Source organism: Dermochelys coriacea, chromosome 5, assembly GCF_009764565.3.
Source record: "Dermochelys coriacea isolate rDerCor1 chromosome 5, rDerCor1.pri.v4, whole genome shotgun sequence".
In the NCBI taxonomy this organism is placed as follows: Eukaryota; Metazoa; Chordata; order Testudines; family Dermochelyidae; genus Dermochelys; species Dermochelys coriacea.
This window is the reverse complement of record NC_050072.1, coordinates 21,102,908-21,116,779: the sequence shown is the minus strand read 5'-3', so window position 1 is coordinate 21,116,779 and position 13,872 is coordinate 21,102,908. Positions and strand designations below refer to the sequence as shown.

At 42.5% G+C, this 13,872-nt stretch overlaps 1 long non-coding RNA gene across 1 annotated transcript; it reads left to right on the top strand.

Moving 5' to 3' along the window:
- The first annotated feature begins 4,179 nt into the window (after positions 1-4,179).
- On the top strand, positions 4,180-13,061 carry LOC122460405. Its single transcript, XR_006281685.1, has 3 exons — positions 4,180-4,630; positions 5,693-6,638; positions 12,136-13,061. It is a non-coding gene; the product is annotated as an uncharacterized LOC122460405 (long non-coding RNA).
- The last annotated feature ends 811 nt before the right edge of the window (positions 13,062-13,872 follow it).

Here is a 13,872-nt window from a genome sequence, read left to right as displayed (position 1 = left end):
ATCATTCAACACTTTTAATGTTGTTCATTATTCCATGGTATTCAGCTTTTTGTGGCACTATTTAGAAACTGGATCAGTATCTTTGTCTTGCTCAAAATATTCCAGAAGAGGATGATAGTTGCGAATAATTGCTCCAAGTGCAAAGTGCCTAGATAACCAGCACACTTCATTGCGTGGCCTGAAAGCCACTGATTCGCATTCAGAAGCATCCACTATTTCCTGAAATTTGCATTTTCTCCTGGATGACCGACAGAACACTGTATAGACAGTTCTCATTAAGGTTGCGATGTCTCTTATCAGCTTGACCTCTTTCCATGCATCAGAAATCCCCAAGTCTTCCCGGTGTGCAACGCAGTGGTGCTGGACTAACTGTGGAATATCATGTTTCAGCTGAGCCGCCACACCATTGAGTTTGCCCAACATCATGGAGGCACCATCAGATGTGAACATCACCATTTTCATTAGATCAAGTTGGTGTTTTTTATAAAAACTCTTTGATTGCAGACACTATTGAAACAGCATCACATTCTTGCAATCATAATAGTCCACCAAACAAAGTTTTATAGTCTACAGAATTTATGGATCTGTATTGAAAGTAGAGTCTCCAGTATCTGTTAATGGATAGATCAGTGCTTTCATCAACAGCTAGAGTATGAAACATGGCCGATGCTATTTCATGCATGAAGTCATTTTGGACAATGCAATTGATAATTTCAAGAAATTCAAAAGCATAATTTTTACTTCTCCATCTCGCTGGTATGCACGCTTACTTTCCATATGGTCATTGATATCCTGAACAGAAAGCACTGAGCTGTTCATTTTAATAGCCAATAACACACGGTCAGTAAGTACCTTGATTTCTTCCGGGTTTGAGCTCCTGCATTCAAGATTAATTTGCCTCCTCTGCTTTTCAGCTGGACTGTCAAAAATCATGCTCAGCAACCTGCTCCGTGAGGACGGGTTTTTGTTTCTAAGACTTGTTACATCAGCTATATGAGACTTCCTGGACAGATGATGCTTTTAAGAAATCCAACTTCCACACATCGTTCCACATTCTTCCTGTTGAAAATTCTCCCAGAGCTCTGGCATCTTGACAATATACACAACCCACTCTGTTGTCCTCTTCATATGTGAATATTTCACGAAGGTTAACAGTCATTACACTATGTGACTTTGGTGTAACTGTCTCTATAGTCTCATCCAGGTTTAAATGAAGTCGCTGTTCTTTTATGCTTTAGACCTCTAGACAGTGACATTTTGGGATTGATTTTTTACCATATGGGTTTATTTAAAATTAATACTTTTATTATATGGCTACTATTGCAATGTGCTTAACAGCGTGACTCGACAAAAAGGCAAACGGGAGATCATTCAGATCAGGATACCGGAAGTTTGTGCATAGCTCCGATCACATCCATGCATCTGCAGCAGAAAAAACATGGGAAAACGGTAAAACATAATGAGTAAATGTATGAAGTCCAATGCCTTTGAAAGATTTCAGTCACAAAAACAACACTTACCTTTGTTCATTTCTGGGAAATCTTTGCAGTTCCTTAGCAACCTTGGCCAAGCATTTTGACTTATTCGCACATTCTCAAGTTTGTACACAGCCAAATGAACAGACTGCAAGGAGATGTGTGGGTCGTCCCCCCCCCGACCGTAAATATGGTGACCAGATCGCAAGAGTGAAACATCAGGACACATTGGGCGTGCAGGGGGGGAAGAGAGAAGAGGAGAAGAGAGCCACACAGTTCCCCTGGCCTGCACTCCCTGAACCCACTATGCCCAGAGCCCCCCCCCCCCCACAACCTCCCACATTTGACACAAATGCACAGTGCTGTGCACACCATCACCCCTACCCAGCACCCCCACAGCCCACCGCAGCTGCCCAGCACCTCACACAGAACCACCCACTTGCTAGTTTCCCAATATTCAGATTTCTCCCTCCTAGTGCCCTTCCCCACAGCCCCACGACCACAACTAAACAATGCCCACACAGACCCCCAGTGCCCTGAAACACACAGATCTCCCCCCACTGCCTAGCACCCCAAAATACACAAACCTCCCCCTGTGCCCTCCACTCCCTCACACCCGGCACCCCCCACACACACACACACACTTCCCAGACACTCACTCCACAACACTCTGCCCCCTTCCCTGGCTGCACTCACCAGCCCTGCTGGGAGGTCTCTGGCTCTCCTAGGGTCAGAGCGGCGGTGGGTGGGGGGTGGTCTCCACTCTCCATGTGCTGTGCCCACCACAAGTATGGGCTCTGTGGCTCCCATTGGCCAGAAAAAGCACCAATGGGAGCTGCCGGAGCCGCTGAGTGGGGCTTGCAGGCGCCGGCAGCATGGAGAGAGCCTAAGAGCCAGCAGGTCCCTCTGGCTTTTAGGGTCGGGTGGGGGAGGCACCTGCACGCCCCACCCCTGCAGGTCTGATTGGGCAGGAGGGAGCCGCCTGCACTGCAGGTGGGCATGCCACCAAGAGCTGCCCCGGGAAGCGCTGCCACGCCAGCCTCGGGACTTTTGGCGGTGATGATGAGCGGGTGTCCCAACAAATGGGCGCGTGGGGTTTCCCCGTGCGTGCGCGGTTGAGAATCTGTGTGCGTGTGCACATGTGCACAGCTTAGAGGAACAGTGGTGTGGGCTACTTATGTATTACGTACTCTATTTTCTTATGGATAAATGTTTTCTCTTTCTTTCTTGTATCTGGGTTCTCTTCTGCTCCGCTTCCACCCTCAACATTTGCCATGACCCCACTGAGTGTTCGATACAAAGCCAAGTTACAGATCTATATATGAAAGTAGATATAAAATTTATGCAAGATCCAGCTGTGAAGCAATATTGGATCGCAGAGGATTTCCCATTATGAGAAGGTGTGAAATTTAGCACAAATCCAAGGACAGCATTTGTAACAATAGGCTCAAAAAGATGGTGAGAGACCGATTTAACCTAGTTTCAAATCCCACCTACAACTGTTAATTTATTTGGTTATCTATTAACAGTCTCTAGGCAGCTTACTTTTTATGTTTAAAATTAAGTGCTTGATTGATTATTTTCTAGAACAGTGATGGGATGTTGTTCTATACTTAAGCCAATCCATTAGTGAGCTCTCATTACTGATCTCTTTTCTGTGTGTGCGCGTGTGTGGGGAACGACATGGTTGATGGGGGAAGGGAGGGAGAGTTCAAGAGGGTCTTGGTGGGCTGTTTCTCTAGCAGCTCTGTTTCAAGGGCATTTCCAAAGAGATTTTCCATCTTTAAAAGACACTGACTACTTCAATAGGTCTAAATAACATTCAGGCTTCTGAAGAATATTACGATTTTTAAAAATGGAAGCCCCATTGCTTGACACTTTTTAAAACTAGACTGAACAAGCGCTGGAGAACATAATGTAGGGAACAATCCTCCACCGGCAGTGGGATCGGTGAAATGGACCTTTCATGTCTTCAATTGCTGTGAGCATAATTCTGGACTCCCATGGGATGCTTCGATAATAGACTTTTCACAGGGGATCTCTGCATAGGGAGAGGGAACAGAATCCTACCAACTGTTTGCTATAAACCCTAATTCAACCAGGCACTTAAGTGTGTGCTTAATTTCAAGCACATGAGCAAACTACTCATGTACATACAATTAAACACATGCTTAGGGGCTCTGTCAGACTGTGGTCCCTATCCCTTAGAATGGAGTGTTACTGGAGTAAGCACGGCAGGATTTGTATTTGTTGTTTGAAAAATAGATACGGTTGCATGAAGATACCTGTCATTAACAGAAGATTTATTGTTATCATAAAACTCATTTTTACTCGGGTGGTAAGAACCTCTTAGGAATCTGAAAATAGAATTTGTATCTCTAATTATTTTTTCTCAAAGTAGAAAGGAAACATTTGAGTTATTTTCTCCATAAATTTGTCATGAAGCACAAGGTAACATGTTTGTCTACTTTCTTGTTTTGACAGCCCATCCATGATACTGGCGGTACAGTTCTTGAAATAGTTCCCTTGTTTTTATGCCTCAGCACAAGTGGGGTGATGGAGTTAAGCCAGTGGTTCTCAACCTTTCCAGACTACTGTACCGCTTTCAGGAGTCTGATTTGTCTTGGGTACTCCCAAGTTTCACCTCATTTAAAAACTACTTCCTTACAAAAGTGTCACAGCACACTCTTACTGGAAAATTGCTTATTTTCTCATTTTTACCATATAATTATAAAATAAATTATTTGGAATATAAATATTGTTCTTACATTGCAGTGTATGGTATGTAGAGCAGTATAAACAAGTCATTGCATGAAATTTTGGTTTATACGGACTTTGCTGGGGCTTTTTATGAAGCCTGTTGCAAAACTAGGCAAATATCTAGATGAGTTGATGTGCCTCCTGAAAGACCTCTGAGTACCCCCGGGGTACACATGCCCCTGTTTGGGAACCACTGCTTTAAGCTACTTTTATGCCTCCAGTAATCTGGGTCAGCCAGGTATCTACCTGGGTGCCAGTGTAAATTAGACCTCATCAGGCTGCTCTCACTTGCACTGTGCTTCTGGTGACACCACATGGGAGACAGAGAATAGTCAGAGGATAGATTGTTCGGGCCATGTTGATGTACTGCCCTGCCCAAGCCCCATTGGCTGAAGGTTAGTTAGTTAGTTGGGGCCAGCACAAGAGCCCTTACTTTGGCTCTGCACTGGTTGTGGAAGCTTCTTGTGCGGAAGGGAACGATTCTCTGGATGTTCTTTCTACCCCAATATACCAGTGGAGCAGCGCACAGGGGCAGACCACAAGCATTGGGCTTAGTGCTTCTTGGCTACATGTTACCTCTTATTACAGAGCCAGCCAGAGGAGCTTGTCATTGGCTTTTTAATTCCTCTGAGTGCTGGCTTAAAATATTTACCTATGTGATTTAATTGGACACTGCCCAACATGTTACAACTTTAAGTTACAAGAGCATCTTTAAAAATCCCCGATGTGACTTGTATTGCAAGGGCCAGGAGCCACGTGGTGCTTTTAAAGACGGTGACATCTCTACTGGGTGAATCATAACTTTTGCAAGTTAGCCTTTTTATCGGGTGGGTGGGTGGGTGCGCCCAGATAGACAGGCACCATTGTCTGCATAAGCAGGAAGTAGGCTATGTTGAGAAGAAAATATACCACATGGGGCGGCATCCCAGAAGTTCAATTTGCTCAATGGGGGAAAGTCAATGCTGGCAAGCAATGAGGAAAAACAGACAGCTGGGTTGCAAGACTGCACTTTGGATCTGCAACTGCCTTGGTACCAGAGCCTTATGCTGCAATAGGGAACAAAGAATGCAGTAACCTTTCCCTTCAATTTTCAAGAATGCCCCTGCTGACATCAGACAGACTCTGTAGCATTCCCCATCCCCAACCATTACCAATCTCCCAGAAAAATGCTCCTGCAAAGAGTCGGGGGGAAGACAGGTCCTTGGAACCTGCCCATTATCCTTTTGGGCTACCTATCATTATGCCAAACTTTTAAGATGATGCTATGAACATTCATGATTTAGTCCTACCTTTGCTATCCTAACTGTTCCTTTGCTGTGTAGCATGTGTGCCATGCAATGAATGCTGCATCTAGAGGGAATCTTTTCAGGACATCTCTTACCGCGTTTATGCCAACGTGGTGCCATTAATGCTTATATTGTATAACATCTGTTAACACTTATCTATCATTGACACAGGGTTTGTAGGGAGTTCTAATGGCCAAAAAGGCAAGTGATACAGCAGCCAGCAGATTACAAACTACACTAAACCTTAAACAAACAAACAAAAGACTGATTTATAAATCCATCGGACAATGTGTAAGTGACTTATTTATAATTCATGACTTTGAAGCCCTTCCGTTACCACATTCACAAACCCTTCTCTCTCACTTTGAACACGTTGAGTTCTAAATTTGGAATGCATTTCAAATCTGTTTTTGTTTCCCCTCCGAATCTGGATTCAGCAGTAACTGCCAGGAAAATGTTATTTAATTTGCATCTACTGTCTGATCGAGTGGCATTCTTTGTGACTGTACTGAGATGGATTGTCTCCTTGAGCTGCAGAGTCTTTTATCAGTTGGAGTTCAGAGGTTACATCAAAAATTGCCTGCCTGCTGCCTCATGTGACATTTGAACTCTAAAGGTCAAGAGATCATGAGGCCATAAAGTAAGGCGAAAGCACTAAAGGTGTCATTCCTATTGTTCTCAAAGGACAAGAGTTTAAGACAAGATCACATGATTCATGGGGTAGGGAAGGGTGAGATAATGTAAGGGAAGATCAGGAAAAACAGTGAATACATGTTGCAATTAAGAACCAGTTGGTATCCAAACTGTATTACGGATTTGTTTTGTTTGTGGGATATTTTCTGATCATTACTGGTACGCTGTTGACTTGATCTCTGGAGGAATAGTAATCTTCCTCTCTCTTTTTTGTGCGTGCGTGTGGATGGGTATTTGCGTGGTCCGCATAATGAGTGAGAAAGCATATACCTCTGTGTTGAGGCACTGCATGATAACACTTTGTGTGCATATGCAAAGTATCACCTGTCCAGAGTAGAACAAATCTGAAAACTCCTCTAGGATATATTTCATTGTCTCTTACAGTGGGGAATAAAGGAAAAAATATTGCGGCTGGAGTACTGGGGTAAGTAGCTTTAAAAAGAAAAGTGCTATATTAGTGCTATTACTGTTTTTAAAATACAGAATCATTGGCAGTGATTCAAACCTCAGAACAATATGTCATTAGAAGGAGAAAGTCTATTTGGAATAAGGGTAAAGCCATATTTGTGGCTAGTTAGCATTTCAGTGAAAAGCAAAATTAATATGAAAGCTAAGAGCTGCTGAGTTCAATATAAATATAATGGACTTGATGCTTAATGGTGCTGACCACTGAACACTCCCATTAACTCTAATGACAGCTCTGGGTGCTCAGCACCTCTCAGGGATAAGATCCACTATGAAGGACTTAGAACTAAAAGTCAAGGCTCTACCTCATTATTTTGACATAAAAATACATTATCATTATAATCTGAAAACCAAAACTAACTTGTACTGATTTATAGAAAGGTTTTAAGGATCTTTCAGAAATGCATGTGAAGACACATTTACACTCCCTAGTGGCAGGGAAAACCTTACACAGCAGCAGAAAGGAGAAATACTCTAGCAGAGCTGAAAGCATAACAGTTACAAACATACTGCAGCATCTGAAAAGAGCCATTATAAATAGAAATCTCTCCCCAAACAATATTTCCAGACAGACATGGCAGGGCACCTAATGCAGTTGCAGAAGACAGGCTTGAACAATATAAAACCACAGTGTAGGTGAATACAATTTAAAGTAGAAACTGAAATGTGGTGATCTGAACAACAGGCAGGCTAAAGAAAGGATGATCTGGAGATTATTCTGAATTAGAAATCCCAGAGATTATTATAATGTCAGACGGAGATGTCAAAATACATAGAGATCATTTATTGTGGTGAAGATTAGGGGTGAAATCTTGGTCCCAGTGGAGTCAATGACAAAATTCCCATTGTCACCCAGGAATTTTAGAACTTGCTATGTAACCCATCACATATAGTTTTCAATGGTAAAGTGTGAATATTATGTTCAAACCTGATATACTGACTCCTATAATGCCTATCATTGTAGGAGACAGGCTCTTTAAAAATATTATGGCACTTGTCTAAAATGGTGGCATAAAAATTAGAATTACTGCTCCCATAACACAGCCAGTGAGGAACTAACTGGTAGGCAGGGCACAAAGCAATCCAGATTGAAACTCAGAACATATGTATAGAAACAATATGGCAAAATGCTCATCTCGATTGAAGTCAAGAAATGCCTCAACAATGTTTTAAGTGGGTTCAGAATTTAGTTTTTACTACGAGTGAGAGAGAATCAAATATTCAATAAATAATGCCCTGAGTTTCCTCACACATGTTTATCATAACTTCAACTCCCTAGAACTTAGTTAGGAGGATTAAAAAAATCCAGTGCCCATTGACCCAATGGGAATATTTCTGTTGACACCAATGGGCTCTGATCAGATCCTACGTGATTAAGAACAAGATTAAAACAATAGTCCAGGAGATAAATTTGTGAATTTTTTTCTATGGTGCTTTTCAGGTTATGGTATAAAAGGGCTCGTGGAGACACAGGAGAGTGAACATTAAGCCACATGTTCAGGCTTATTAATTTTGGGCTTTTCATTGGTATATTTGGGAGGAAAAAATGGAAAGAACTTTTCTTCCTATTTTCCTGCAAACTTTTGGCCCTTCTAGTAACTCCCTGATAGCAGGCCTGCAGACATCAGAGATCCCCATGCATATGCTCAAACCATGAAAAATACGTACAAACGGTATTTTAAACCTTTCTTAAAAATTATTAAACATACACTAAAATATTCGAGTGACATGTAAAACCATCCCCATGCACATGGATCAGTGCCCCAAATCAGGGGTAGAATCAATTCCATTTGGTATATCAGAATGAAAGGAAATTCAGAATCCATCCGTACCTTACATCGTTGTCCCTCTATATTCTACAGAGTCTCCCAGGATGATACTTCTGTATGCAACAAGCTAGTACCAGATCCTCAGCTGGTGTAAATTGGCTAAATCGATTTATACCAGCTGAGCATCCTTGCACAATACCATTTTTCTCCATTCAACATCATCATAAGTAGAGCTGAGTAGGTTTTTTTTTTACACTTTTTTTTAATTAAAAATGGATTTTCAAAGGAAATGACATTTCAACAAAACTTCTCAAAACATTTTATTTCCTATTGAACTGAAAATTTTGGGGGGAAGTTCTCCTTCCCTTCCGCTCTTTGATCTCTTAAGGGAAAAGAGGTCTGGGGAGGAGGGAACAAAAGTAAAATGAACATTTTTTTTATTTAATTTTTTTTTAAAAAAAGATGTAATTTGTTTTGCAATAAAAGTTTTTAAAAAATCTTGAAAAACTTTGATCAAAGCAAAAATATTTAATTTTGTTTGAAATGATTTGCAGAAAAATATTTTTTGACCAGCCTTAAATATAAGATTTTTTGATAACACATCATCTATTACTTGAATTAATATTTCTCATTTTATTGCCCAAGGTAGGGTGTGTGTGGTGTGTGCACATTGTCTATGTACTGAAATGGCAACCATGTTATTTCCAAATGCTTAACTAGGGCTTTGGCCAGTATTTATATGAATTCTTTAGAGTCAGAATATATTTTGATAGCTCCACATTACCTTCTAAAGCAGGCAAGAAAAACCACTGGGTAAACACTCATTTGAAAGAGTAATAACACAACTCAAAGGAGATTTAAAGTACTCTATGAAAACCAGAGGGAACCATTCCAGCCCTGCACTACTTTCTCTAGCAAAACTCTCAGTGACTTCTTCATGAGTTTTGCTTGAGTGAGGGCAGCACTGTCAGGTCTTGTGTAAGAGACACCTTGTCGCACATGGAAATGCTTGAACCGTCAATACATGGAACATGCATCCCCCATGTAGTGTTTCCCCAAAAGAATGCATGTATTGTGCAAATGTTTTATTTTAGGTTAGGGTTTTTTTTACAGTGCTCCCATTTCTGACGCATCCATATGTGGTAATTCATGGAAACTGATGAACTTGTCCAAGGTGCATTAGACTTGTCAATGAATTATGGAAAATTGAGGGAAATCTTGACTTGAGCACAATTAATGGCACCAAGATCTTCAGTGATGGATTGAAGTAAATATTAATCTACTCCCATAAGTTCTAACAGAGTTGTGCATCATTAATACCAGCCATGTGACAAAACTGTAAAAATGGGGTTCACTCTTACTGAGGAGCAAAGTTACACAAATTTCAAACTCCAGAATGATCATTCTGTTTTAAAAGATTAATTTAAATACTTAAGTCAGCTTCAGAATTAAAACAAGTCAGGGATAAAACCTTAATCATTCCAATTCTTCAATGTTGCAAACAAAATACTATGGAGGATGAGAAGGAAATCAGATTTTAGTCTCAGCAGTGGAGGAAAGACTACTGTTTTTGCAGTCAGATGAAATGTATCCCTTACAGCAATTTTGAGGAGTAATGTGACAAATAATGTGCAATTAAATGGCATTAACAAACCCTTGCAAATAATGCAACCTAACAATGCAGCCAGGGGCGGCAGGTTTGTATAATTTTTGGTGGTGCCCAGAATGGGTCCAAGTCCCACCCCTCCCCACACTTGCCTAAGGCTCTGGGAGGGAGTTTGGATGCTTGGTGCGGGCTCTGGGTTGGGGCAGGGAGATGGGGTTCAGAAGGGAGTGAGGGGTGTGGGCTCTGGGAGAGAGTTTGGGTGCAGATTGGGGTTTGGGCTCTGGGAGGGAGTTTGGGTCCGAGAGAGGTGCAGACTCTTGGAGGGGGTTTGGGTGCGGGAAAGGTGCAGGTTCTGGGAGGGAGTTTCGGTACTTGCTACAGGATGGGGTTCGGGAGGGAGTGAGAGGTGTGGGCTCTGGGAGGGAGTTTGGGTGCGGAAGGGGATTTGAGCTCTAGGAGGGAGTTTGGCTGTGGGAGGGCTGAGGGGTTGGGCTCTGAGAGGAATGCCCTGGGTGTGGGGTGCAGGAGAGGGTGAGGGGTGCGGCACTTACCTCGGATGGCTTCAGAAGGCGACCTGCATATCCCTCTGGCAGCAGCTGCTAGGCGGGAGGGCTGGGTGGGGCGGGTATCTCTGTGCGCCGCTGCCTGCAGGCAACACTCCCATTGGCCGCAGTTCCTGGCCAATGGGCGCTGCGGAGTCGGCGCTTGGGCTGGGGGCAGTGCATGGAGACCCCCCCCTCCCCCCAGGGGCCATAGGGCCATTCCAGCTGCTTCCAGGAGTGGCACAGAGCGAGGCCTAGCCACGTTGCACTGCTGGTGGTGGCCAGGGGCCCCTCGGGCCTTTTTAAATTGCCTGGGGGTGTCAGGCAGGGCCAGAAGACACTCCGGGAAAGATGTGTGGGATTGGCAGGCGAGGCATGGGGAAAGATCCGGTCCCAAACATTGATGGAGCCAGGCCCCAGGGCCCTGAATATTCCTGGAGCATGAGCTCCACTGGCGCATATAACTCGCTGCCCCTGAACACAGCTAAATAATCAAAACAAAATGCTGTACATGCAGTTCACAATTGGTTCTGAGAATATTGCCTGTTGTACTGAATCCTTTCTCTTTAGGAGAGGCAGGCCAGGGGTGAGGACTACTGAACCTACAACGAGTGGATCCAGTGATCCAAAATCAGTTAAGGGGGTATTCTGATCTATAGGTTGGGGAAGAATCTGTAAAAAGGCTCTTTATAAACAGCATCTTGCCTGAGATTTGGGTGAATTCCAACCCCTATAGAGTTCCAAAGACACAACCTCATTAATCAAATTCTGTGTCAGGAGGTACCTTGGAGAAATGTATTTTCCCTGGAATTCTACATTTAGAACATAACCGGTGGTGATGTGATAGTTTAAAAGATTTGTCACCATTTCAGGGCTAAATTAATTTTGTGTTTGAGATGCTAGAAGGACATTGCAAACAAAGTTAAAAATATTTTAAAGGCAGTTGGCTTCTTTTAAATATTATAGGTGTTTTTAAAAACTACTTAATATTCATCATATCCAAATCAGTTCTGGAATTACCTTGAATGATATATATGATCATTTATGCAGGTCTATAGATGTGCACGGCTCTTTACAGGCGGAAAATCCAATCCAGCAAAGCTTTAGTCATTGGAGTAGTCCTTACTCATGCCAGTAAGAATCTGTAGAATCAGACACTTACTAGTCAAGAAGCAGCATGGTCTTCTAGTGAATAGAGCACTGGACTGGGCTTCACAAGATGTGGCTTCTATTCCTGGATCTGCCACTGACTTGCTGTGTGAGTTTGGGCATGTTACTTCTCTGTAATCCTGTTTTCCCTCTCGTCCATTGTCTGTCTTGCCTATTTAGAATGCAAGCTCTCTGGGCCAGGGATTGTCTCTTGTTATATATTCGTACAACACCTAGCACAATGAGGCCCCGCTGCCTGTTGAGGTCTATTCTAATATAGCTAATAACTTTTGCTGCTCATTTGCTGTGGTGTGTTAAATATGGAATGTTTAAAAATCTCAGCTCTCCCTCACTCCACTATTTTAATTTACTACAATTATTCATTTTCAGATTAGACTAAGATGCACCATCTTCTTACCTTCAGCCATTGCCACAAGCTACAGCAACCCTGGAGTGACACACTCAGGCAATGCATTATTAGTGGATTTTTTTTCCATGTGGGATGATGGAGAGCAAGGCGTAATGCACACTTCAGTGTGCTGGGACGTTTCCCCTGTCATTTTTAAGGATGATCCACAATGTGTGAATATCACCCACAAGTGAGGCCTAATTACGTTTCTCAAGTGAGCATGTTGCATTTTCGAGGAAGTCTTAAACGAGCACTTAAGCTGTAATGCTTCTGAGCGCACCACTGTGGATTTTAAGGGTTGCTTTGTATCCTGAAGACAGTGCTGAGCTACTAGCAGCCTAGTCCCACAAGTACTTTTATCACAGAGTTATTAGACCATTATGGTCTACGATTGTCTTTTACTGCCTTTGATTTCTTCTGTTGTCAGACGTGAGGAAAGTGATGTGTAATCTGATCCAAAATGCTCTTGTTTGTTTTAATCTACTGTTTTAATATATTATGGCTTCCTGCCATTAAGCTTTTCTGAGATGGACCCTAGAGTCATTCGCTGAGGTTTTGTATGTACAGAATCTGAAGGGCACTTTTCAGATGTGCCTGCCCTATAATAGGCAGCGCTAATCTTATTTTTCTGTGGGTTTTATGTATGGCAGGGTGCGTGGGTGTCTGCATGTGCCAGTGGCTTGAAACAAAGCTACAACAATAGCCAGACGCTGCCATCTCTGGTGTCCTACCATCCTTTGCCATTAGTGCTGTTACCCATCCTTAGGCAATGAACCCAAGGACCCACAAAGGCCAGATTTTCCAAGTTACGATACACAACTGGCACATCTCTATATGCCCAACTTATAGGAACAAATACGTGGTGATTCACAAACATACAATGGGGTATGTGTACCCACAGGTAGGCTGGGTGAGTGTCGTGTGTACAAACTGCATGTGACTACCTCAAAATGTGATCCTTGGGATTTTCACATGTGAGGATAAGAGGAATCAATATCAGTGCCCAAAGAAATACATCCTGGAGGCTTTAGAACTCTGCATTAGGCTGTTGAAAGGAGTTTCTACCGAGAAGACATAGGAGGGACACACAATCCTGTTGGGTGTTCATATCCAGAGATAGTACGAGGTAAACAGACTGAGGCTCATACTCAAAATGGCATGTTCCTCATCTCAGCCACTGTGGTTTTTTGTTGAAAAAACAGGTGAATTAAGGGAAGCAAGTTTGTGCATGAGATGGTAAACAGTTTGCCCTTCCTTATGTAAGCATTGTCCCTGTTGGTTATTATGTTGAATCGTCTGCATGAGTCAGCTCTCATAGAAGTGCCAGTGGTATCAGTGACAGGTTCTCACCCCAGGCCAAATCCTGGTTCCTGTGAAACTCCCTATAGGGACAAATCTCACAGAAAGAGACTCAAGTCTGATGTTTAAGAATTTTCATTCTTTGTGTTTCTGCCTGAATCTGTTTATACATTCTTGATTCGCTTTTGTACATGTACATCTCACGTCATGTCCTGCTGACAGAAGGCAAAAGAGTATCCTGTTTTCAGGGTGAATATTGCATTTTTCCAATTTTCCTTCTCTTCCACTGCTTTGGGCACAGTAAAAGTATTGAAAAAAGTCTGCCTATTGATATCCTCTATGAGGTGATCCTTTCCAAATAATTTGATCTGCAACCAAAAACGATCCATGTCATAGTAATATTAAAGTATCTCCATGTC